General features: G+C 43.4%; 3 pseudogenes; 1 reads left to right on the top strand and 2 right to left on the bottom strand.

Moving 5' to 3' along the window:
• Window positions 1-517: 517 nt before the first annotated feature.
• Window positions 518-1,621, top strand: LOC139436866 (zinc finger protein 550-like; annotated as a pseudogene).
• A 2,913-nt stretch (window positions 1,622-4,534) lies between these two features.
• On the bottom strand, window positions 4,535-8,820 carry LOC139436824 (liprin-alpha-1 pseudogene; annotated as a pseudogene).
• On the bottom strand, window positions 6,279-6,409 carry LOC111765076 (U4 spliceosomal RNA; annotated as a pseudogene).
• Window positions 8,821-10,579: the final 1,759 nt, after the last annotated feature.

Below are 10,579 nucleotides of genomic sequence, written 5' to 3'. Positions count from 1 at the left end.
CAATATAAGCTTCACCAGGCTTCTTGTAACCTTTCTTCTTCTAACATTTAAGTATTCTCCAGTGGCGAGTCTACCCTGCTTACTCCTTTCCCTTTCATTCAATGCCTCCTCCTACTTCTTCTATCTGGCATCTGCTACTACTCCATTCGGTCTCAACTCAGTTCTCTGTGCTCTAGTAGCACCACAAAATGTCCATTCTTAGAGCAAATGCTTCACAGAAAGTGTCATCATTTCTCAGACCTTCCCTTCTTACCTGTGAAGAGGGGTCTCTACTCCAGATCCTTTTTCCTCTAGCCCCAGCCTCTCCTCCAGGGTTCCCTTTAAAGGTGCCCAGAATATAAGGACCAGAAAAGAAAGAATCACAAACCTGGGTTTCAGAAATGTCAAAACAAAGTAAGCATCAGAGGCTCAATTTTCATCCTCATTTTCCTCTGAAATGATAGTTTTGTTTCATCTGTTTTACTATGAATAATAGGCCTCTTTTGAATATTTAATTCCAGTCTGGTGACAGAGCAAAACTTGAGACCAGGGAGTCAACTCCTTCTCAGCTGGTGTTGTCGAGGGAGCCTTACCACAGGGATGCCTGACTCACAGAGCTTCAAAGAGCTGCAGGTTGGGGAAAGGCAGAGATCCAGGAAGAGTTTTGGATATAAGGAAAGGCCATTAGGGCTAGGGATAGAGCCCCAGAAAGAGATCCATCCTGGGAAGATGAGCCTTAAACATGATGACTTAGGAAGAGATGATAGTTGGCACTCAAGGATCTTATAGGAGTCAGTCTCTTTAGAGATGCTCTCCACGAATGTGGCTCCAACCAGGCAGAAGAAAGATCCCATGATCAATGCAAAGAAGAAAGCCCAAGACTGCAAGGAATGTGGGAAAGGGTTTAACAGGAACAAGGACCTCATTCAACATTAGCAGTTTCATACTGGAGTGAAACCCTATGAATGCAACAAGTATAGTAAAGCCTTTAGCTAGAGCTCAGACCTCATTCACACTGGGGAGAAACCATATAAGTACACTGAGTGTGGAAAGACATTCAAATGCAGCTCATACCTCAGCAGCACTATCAGATTCACACTGGTGAAAAGATCTACGAGAGCCCTGAATATGGAAAGGCTTACACTTACCACTCGATTTTGTCTTGCATAATAAGACCTACACTGAAGAAAAACCCTTTGAGTGCAAAGAATGTGAGGAAGGCAGAATGTGAGAGGTAGAATAGACCTTATTTGACACCACATTGTCCATGCTGGGGAGAAGCCCAATGATTGCATCAAGTGTGCAAGGACTTCTGATGCAAGTCAGAACTTGCAAGGCACCAGCAGATTCATACTGGAACAAAGCCCTATGAATGCATCTAGTGTAGGAAAAACTTTTCTGGATCATATGCCTCTTTCAACACTCCATCATCCATACTGGAGAGATAACATACAAGTTTATCGAATGTGAGAAGACTTTCCAGTGCAGGTCCCACCTCATGCAGTACCAGTGGATTCACACTAGTGAGAAATCCTACAAATGATGTGAATGTGTAAAGGCCTTAGCCCACTACTCCACTTTTCTCTTTTTTTATAGAGTTTTTAAAATATTTATTTATTTCTCCCCACCCCCACAACACTCTCCCCCCATTGTCTGCTCTCTGGGTCCACTCACTGTGTCTTCTTCTGTGTCTGCTTGTATTCTCATTAGGCATCTCCAGAAACCAATCCTGGGACCTCCTGGAGTGGGAGAGAGGCAATTATCTCTAGCGCCACTTCAACTCCCTGTTGTGCTACATCTTATTTTCTCCCCTCTGTGTCTCTTGTTGCGTCATCTTGCTGCACCAGCTCTCTGCATCAGCTGGCATTCCTGTGAGGGGTGGCTTTCCTGTGCTGGGCTGCATTCCCATGCAGGGCAGCACTCCTGAGCGGGGTGGCTTTCCCGAGTGGGCCAGCACTCCGCATGGACCAGCTTGCTGCGTGGGCCAGCTTGCCCTCACCAGAAAGCCCTGGGCATCGAACCCTGGACCTCCTATATGGTAGACGGGAGCCCAATTGGTTGAACCACATCCATTTCCCTGCCTTTCTCTTGCATAATAGGAACTGGTGAAAAGCTCTTTAAGTGCCAAGAATGTGGGAAGGCATTTTGTGACAGATCTTTAACCCAATGCATGTGGATTCACACTAACGAGAAGCCTTTTGAGTGCCATGGGTGTAAGAAAGCCTTCAGCTGCAGCTCAATCCTTAATGAGCATAGAAGGCTACATACTGGAGAGAAGCTCTATGACTGTAAGTGATGTGGGAAGGCCTTTCGTCAGTGGGCCCACCCCCATAGGCATCAAAGAATCCATCCTGGGGAAAGACATTCTAACTGTAACTACTGAGGACAAACTTCAGCAACATAAAAATCTTACTTGCCATCTGAGAAATTATGCTGAAGATAAACCCCATAAGTGTCAATAATGTGAGAAAACTGGTGATCATCACTTATTGTCATCTAAAGAATCATAGTATAACTTGACACAACAAAGGGTTTTACTCTACAAGTGCAAATTCTTCAAGAGAGAAACCCACTGGATTTTGTGAACTTATAAAAACCTTCAGTCATACGTTTCCCCTTGAGAAGAGGAAGAGGAAGGGGTGGAGAAAGAGGAAGAGAAAAACACAAGATAAAAGAAAAAAAAATGCATGTATGAGCTTTTTCAGACATCCTGGCTTATGAAAATTTATCATCAGTTTTTATTCGTTGGCAAGATGGGGTGGCGGGGAATGCTTGAAAACTAAAAGTGTCGATCTTTGTGGCCATCCACTGCCTGGACAGCTCGGCAGTTGAGAGCTGCTCTATAAACATTGAAAATCACTTTGTTTTGAAATATTGTAACCATGAGAAATGAGTCTTTGTGAGAAATATGAAGGTTTGAGTCATGAAATCCTTGTACTTTTAAGACGTTAGGATACTGAAAATATCACGACACTCATTTCCTATTTTATATCCAAAGAGAGAAGGATTCACATACAGACAGCCGCATTCTACTGTACAATATATTAATAAGCCTACATTTAAGGATTTGGTTGTTTTGTGTTTTTTTTTTTTTAAAGAAAAATCCCCCTTTCTTCTTCTGGTTTTAAATGCCCAGCACTCATTTTTGCTCAATCCCATTCTACTTTTTTCTCTTTGGCATGGTGATGATTGTGTAGGTGTGCAGCCTTCCCAGGTGGGGCCATATTTCATTTTCTTGCCAGTGTTTCTCAGGCTCTTTAATTCTTTGTAAGGGGCACAAGTCTATCCCAATAATTTTATAGTTTATAAAACACAAAGCTAAGTTAAATTCATAAAAAATTCAGAATTTCAGAAAACTAAACAGGAAGAAGGAATCTTATTGCATCCTATTGATTTTTTAAGTTGTGTGAAGTCTTGCTATAAAGAAAACTACCTAGAATTTTAACAACCAGACTAGGATGTGGACATTCAGGAACACTTGGGTTTCACAGTTAACCAACATGGACTTATTCCAGTAATGCTGACATTGGTTGGGATGTTTTGAAATTCCTCCACTGGGATTGTCTCAGAGGCTAGTTTTCAGAAGAAAAACTAGGAAGGCCCAACCCAGACACCCCAAAGTACTCTGTGGGCTCTACATCAGCAGGATATAAAGGATAAGGCTGAGTTGCCAGTGGCCTAGTTAAGCACTGAAGGAGTGTCCCAGCTCTGGAAAAACAGGAAAACTGTTTTGTTCTTTCTCTCTTCTTTTTGGGTCTAAGAATTTTTTTTTTTTCTTTTTCTCTCTGTCATGGTTTATTATTTTAAAATTGAACAGTGATAATTATAATAAATGCATAATTTACAAAAGCCTTTATTTTTTCTTAGGATTTATACATACAAGCATTATATTACACTCATTTGAAAGACTAACATTAGGGATAAGAACATGAATTGATTTGAAAGCCTGGATATACATGAAAAAGTAAGTAACTATATATGAAGAATCATAAGTTTACATAAATATAAGAAAATTTAAATTCTAAAATATTTTCTCTATGGTATTCATGATTTTTCCACAAACTAAAAACTCTGTAATAAAATATATCAAGGTCCATATAACAAGTATTAACAGATTAAGGATCCCACTGAGTTCTCAAATGTAGTCTGCTGGATTCAAAATGCTACATAACCATCTGTAGCAGTAGTGTGGGTGAACAACAGAAGGCTCTAGCAGGAGTAAGTCCTGACTGTGGCAGAGTACAGCCTCAGTGTTCCTGGTACAGTGCCGCCCATCTGCATCTTCTTTGGCTGCTTGGACGGTGAACACATAGAGGAAGTGACCCTGAAGTTCGCAGGGAGAGTCTCTGCTGATCCAGCAGCTAAGCCACGAATGTCCTTTGGTCTAAACTTTTTTCTCCATGAAGGTGCTCTCCTAAAGCTTTTATCATCTTCATCAAAACTTCTGTCAGTACTCATGACCAAAAGGTTGTTAAACTCTCTTTCCAAGACAGCAAGAGCCTGCGCATGCCACATGGGGATCTGTCGCAACAAGGCCAGAGGGCTGAAATCAAAGGTTTCATCTAAGGTCACATGTGTGCCGTGAATGCCACTGTCCATAAGATTGTTTGCATATTCTTCCAGGCTACTCGACAGGACCCAGCAAATCACTCGCCAATTTGCTAAGTTCCAAGGCATCTTGAAATATGTTGTCTATCTTGGAAATACCTGCTTGTCCTACTGATTCTTTGCCAGCTTATCCGGGTTGACCCTTTTCTTTCTTGCCGAACAAGGAGCTAATAGAAGACTTGATCCCCTTCTTCAGAGCTTTGTGGAGCAAGTCCCGGCTACTGTTACTGTTGCCCACATGGCCATCCTGTGAGCCTGTTGAGTTTAAGCCTCTGATATCCTCTTGGCTAACAGTGGGCAAAGCTCCTTTATACAGCCTGTCCATGCAGAGGGACTTTGGGGAGGTAGGTGAGGATGTTTCACATTTTATCGTTGCCTTGTCATCTTGTACCTTGTCTCTGGAAGCTGCCAATAGAGTCATGGTGTCAAGCCTGTTCATCTCCCTGGCTGGGCTGCATGGAATCCTCCTGTGGACGGAGTGCCTGCTGCCCGGCAGGGAGAAGCCAGCGAGTGACAAACCAGGGTAAGGGGGAGTGGAGCTCAGAGACCTAAAATGACCAAGGTTGGGAAGTGGACGTGACTTAACTGATAGAGAGTCCACCTACTGTATGGAGGGTCCAGAGTTCCATCCCCAGGTCCTCCTGACCCGTGTGGTAAGCTGCCCCAAACGCAGTGCTGATGCGCACAAGGAGTGCCATGCCACACAGTGGTGCCCCCGCATAGGGGTGCCCCATGTGCAAGGAGTGCGCCCTGCAAGAAGAGCCGCCCCGCGTGAAGAAAGTGCAACCCACCCAGGAGTGGTGCTGCACACACAGAGAGCTGACACAGCAAGGTGACCCAACAAAAAAGAGACACAGTTTCCCAGGGCCGCTGGATAATGCCAGCGGATGCAGAAGAACACACAGTGAATGGACAGAGAGCAGACAACAGGGGGGATGGAGAGAGAAATAAATTATATCTTTAAAAAATAAAATAAAATAAAATGACCAAGGTTGTCCAAACTCCCACAGCCAACCCTATGTTCAATCTCCTCTGCCCACTGCTCTGTGTTTTCCTTTTCTTCTTGTATCAACCTAATCTCATTGTTGATCATGTCCAGCTGTTCCTAAAGCATCCTGGCTAATGTCTGGGCATTGGCCTGCCCGTTGGGGGACAACAGGTAAACAAAGCTTAGCAGAGCGTCTCTGTCATTTTCACCATCAGACACATCTCCATCACTCTCAAATGCATGTGCTACATTTGCCAAGATGCTTGCTTTTTGGATACATTTCCAGTCCTGCTCATTAAGAGTTTGTACCTTGGAAACCTCATCTTGCAGAGCTGCCAAACAGCCTTGCTGGTTGCAGAGCAGAAAGGAAAAAGAATGAAGAAAAACATGAACAGAGCCTAAGGGACCTAAACAATCTGCTAAAAGCCAAAAAGAATCTTGAAAGCAGCAAGAGAGCTGTGACTTGCCACAATGCAAGGGATCCTCAATAAGATTAACAGTTGATTTCCCATCAGAAACCATGATATTACCCATGAATAAATAACCAACACACCATCCTCCAGGGAGCCTTCCCTCCTTGCTCCTCTATCTCCCTCAGGCTAGATTGGTTGTCCTTGTAATTAATTTATTTGCTAGTTCCTAATTCACCCCTAAATACCTGGTCTATAAAGAAGGATGGAGTTCCTTAAGCATTTGTTTTTAGTCTCCATAGAGATTGTCAAAAATTGCCAATGCCAACTATATTTCAAGTCATCATGGCAGGGCACTGGGAAAACTCTTCAATTAGCAATAATTTCACCTCAGATAAACCTCATTGGTTATGAGTGCAAAGCTAAACATTTTTTCTTACACTGAGTATGGTATTAAGCTTTCTTAGTAAAGTGCACAAAAAGGACACCAAAGATAGGAAGGTGATTTGCTGATTCTGGAGGCTGAACCTCTGGTCAGAAGCATGAGTGAGAGAACATTGGTTGTGGTCTTCCCAAGCGTACACCAAGAACACTGGTCCCTTGGTGACTATACAGTCTTGTCCCAGTTTAGTCACCACTTTCTGGTTGTACCCCCAACACAAACACTCTGTACCCCAGGCCTCCTGCCCATACTGGTGATCCCATACTCAGCAACTGCAGACCAGCTATGGCCCTGCCTTAGAGAATTATGGCCTAGGCTTTAGGGACAATCATACAGGCTTCAAGGCCAACATAACCCTTTGAATGACATTGTGTTTAGAAAGATACCTGGAGGGCCTGCCTGATGCACCCCATTCTTGGGGAAATGCCCATCACCCAAGCCCTCTCTCACCAGGGTTATGGGCACACGTGAACTAGCCGAGCTGGGAAACTGGGATAAGGACCTCCAATTCAGGCCAGTCTGTGATGGCACCAGGGGGATACCAATTAAGGTGTTTCTTTCTGTCAGGATTTAGTCAGTGAAACATCCTCAGAGTAAGTCTTTGCTTATTTGTTTTATATTCATAGATTTTATTTTCTTAATCTGTTTTTACTTGATTTTACATTCCTATGCCATTTGTTTTGTTGTTGGGAAAGACATTAAGGAGAAAAATCAGAAGTGTCTACTTTAGCCAATTTCCCCAAACCTCATTTATAAGATGAAAAAATAGGTACTGTTAAATTTGTGCATTCTTAGTTAACTTTTCATATTTTGAAGACATGAGATCAATTGACTTTTAGCCAAACATTAATTACATCTACTCAAACATGAATGTCACTCATTAATTTTCATTTACAATTTTAAACAATCGAAGTTATACGTTACATGTGTAAGTATCCTTTCAGCAGGTACAAGGTCAAGGTGAACAAAACAGAATGTGATTCATGTTAAACCTAACACATGGGCACTAATCATTCAGGAGTATAAGTAGACTTTGCTGACATTTAGCAACATAAACATGAAAAGAACATTTTATTTTATTTTACTCTCACAGTTACAGCTTTATTACAGTGAAGGATACCAGTTAAAATCAGCATCAGGAAAATGAACATAGGGCTGGGACTGTGCACAAGTACAAGTTACCAGTTGTCTCCTCTCAGTGTAGTCATGCAGGAAGCACTTACTTTCCTCAGCAACTCTGTGTGACCACACACATGGAGTACTGCCAACCAGGGACACTCACTTGAGTCTTGGTGCTCATATTTTAAATGTTTAAAAGAACAATTTTTTCCTCCCTCTTTCCCCTCCCCCCGCCCTGCTATTTTTGCTGTCTGTGTCCATTCACTGTGTGACCTTCTGTATCTATTTCTCTTTCTGTCTTCTCTTCTTGCTTTTCTCCTCTAGGATTCACCTCTAGGATTTAATCCTGGGGAACTCTGATGTGGAGAGAGGTTGCCTGTCAATTGTGCCACCTCAGTTCCTGGTTTCTGTTGCACCTTGCCTTGACTCTCCCCTTCATCTCTCTTTTGTTGTGTCATCATCTTGCTGTGTGACTCACTTGCGTGGGCACTGACTCTCCACACAGGCACTCGTGTGGGCACTTGGCCCCCTGTGCAGGCATGCTTCTTTTTTTACCAGGAGGCTCCAGGTATCAAACCCAGGTCCTCCCATATGGTAGCCTGGAGCCCAATCACTTGAGCCACATTCATTTCCCTAAAAGAACATTTTAAAAGAAGAAATATATCTAATAATTTCATGAGAATAGGTTTCAATCCAAGAGTACTCAAACACTTTGAGGTTTTTAGTTTTCTTAATTAATCAGTTTACTTAATTAATCATCACATTTTAGTAAGCACTCAATATATAACAGACATGGTGCAAGGCCCCAGGCATTCATAATTGTAAAGCATAAGATTCCCTACATTTAAGAAGCTTTTGTGGGAAAACACAGAAAAATAGCATGTATAACATCTTGCAAGAAGAAGTTTGTAAAAATGAAGCACAAAGTCCTAAGCCAATACAGTCATTAAACCATTCCTGGAGATTCCAGGAAGGCCAAGGATAGGAAGTAATGCTGCAGGTCTTACCTGATGATTGGATATAGTCAGGAAAGAAAGTGAAAGGACATTTCAGGCAGATGGCACAACCAATTCCAATGCATAGACCTTAGCATTAGCCTGAACTGGCCCTGCTCAGCAGTCTCTTATCCCAGACTCTCATCATTACAGTCCTCTTGCTGAAAGACTCACGTAATAGCACTTCTTAACTTCACCTAAATTTCCACTTGGCAAGCTCTTCCTCTGACTCTCTGCCCATAAGCTATAACCTGTCTTTAGTTCTTTCTTTCTAGACATGGTTTGTATTGTCTATCATGTCAATGAGGCTTTTTTTAGTATCACATAATGTGTTTTTTTAAATGTTTTTTATTTTTAATTTTTTTTAAAAAGACACTTAGATTACATAAATGTTACATAAAAATTATAGTTGGGAAGCAGACTTGGCCCAGTGGTTTGGGCATCCGTCTACCACATGGGAGGTCCGCGGTTCAGACCCCGGGCCTCCTTGACCCGTGTGGAGCTGGCCCATGTGCAGTGTTGATGCACGCACGGAGTGCCCTGCCACACAGGGGTGTCCCCGCGTAGGGGAGCCCCACGCGCAAGGAGTGCGCCCCATAAGGAGAGCCACCCAGCGCCAAAGAAAGTGCAGCCTGCCCAGGAATGGCACCGCACACACAGAGAGCTGACACAAGATGATGCAACAAAAAAAGAAACACAGATTCCTGTGCCACTGATGACAACAGAAGGGGACAAAGAAGAAGACGCAGGGAAAAGGACTTTGGCCCAGTGGTTAGGGCGTCCGTCTACCATATGGGAGGTCCGCGGTTCAAACCCTGGGCCTCCTTGACCCGTGTGGAGCTGGCCATGCACAGCGCTGATGCACGCAAGGAGTGCCTTGCCACGCAAGGGTGTCCCCCGCGTGGGGGAGCCCCACACGCAAGGAGTGCGCCCGTGAGGAAAGCCGCCTAGCGTGAAAAGAAAGAGCAGCCTGCCCAGGAATGGCGCCGCCCACACTTCCCGTGTCGCTGACGACAACAGAAGCGGACAAAGAAACAAACGCAGCAAATAGACACCAAGAACAGACAACCCGGGGGGGGGGGGGGGGAATTAAATAAATAAATAAATAAATCTTAAAAAAAAAAAAAAGAAGAAGACACAGCAAATAGACACAGAGAACAGACAACCAGGGTGGAGGGGTGGGGGTGGGGGTGGGGGTGGGGGTGGAAAAATAAATAAATAAATCTTAAAAAAAAATTTATAGGGTATTCCTATATGCCCTGTGCCCCATACTGCCCACATTGACCTACATAAACAACATCCTTCATTAGCGTGGAACATTAATTGCAATTGGTGAACACATTTTGGAGCATTGACACTGAGCAAGGATTATAGTTTGCATTGTAGTTTACACTCTCTCCCACTCAATTCTGTAGGTTATGGCGGGATATATAATTGCCTGTATCTGTCATTGCAATGTGATTCAGTTCAATTCCAAAGTCCCAAATATGCCCCCATATTACACCTCTTTTTCCCTCTCCCTGACTTCAGTACCCTCAGTGGCCACTGCCTCCACATCAATGACAGAAGATCTTCCATTGCTAGAATCACAATAAAACTATAGTAGAATACCAGTAAGTTCCCTCTAGTCCATAGTTCATTCTCCAGTCCTGACAATTCTGGGATGATGATGCCCATTCCACCTCTAATGGAGAAAGGGCTTCAATCCCATATGACTGATGGATGGGACTCTTGCTTACAGTTGTATTGTAGACTCTCAGTTCCTTGGTATGGTGGTTGTTCATCATCGCCTCATTGTGAGTTGTCCTGGGTAAGTCCAAAAAAACTAGAGAGTATGTGTTGCAACTCTGTTGAGGTTCAGGGTCCTGCTGGCATGTGCACAGCCCAAAGATTCAAGTCTCTTGGATGTACACCTACCAATTCCAGCACCAACTACAGGTTCAAATAGAAGGGACTAAAGAGCCATGTTTAGGGAAACCACAACTGAGTCCAACTTTGTCACACTGGGAGAACAAACCCCAAAATAGGACCTACTGGC

Source organism: Dasypus novemcinctus, chromosome 18 (assembly GCF_030445035.2).
Source record: "Dasypus novemcinctus isolate mDasNov1 chromosome 18, mDasNov1.1.hap2, whole genome shotgun sequence".
Lineage (NCBI taxonomy): Eukaryota > Metazoa > Chordata > Mammalia > Cingulata > Dasypodidae > Dasypus > Dasypus novemcinctus.
The sequence above is the reverse complement of the archived record's forward strand: the minus strand, read 5'-3'. Positions and strand labels throughout refer to the sequence as shown.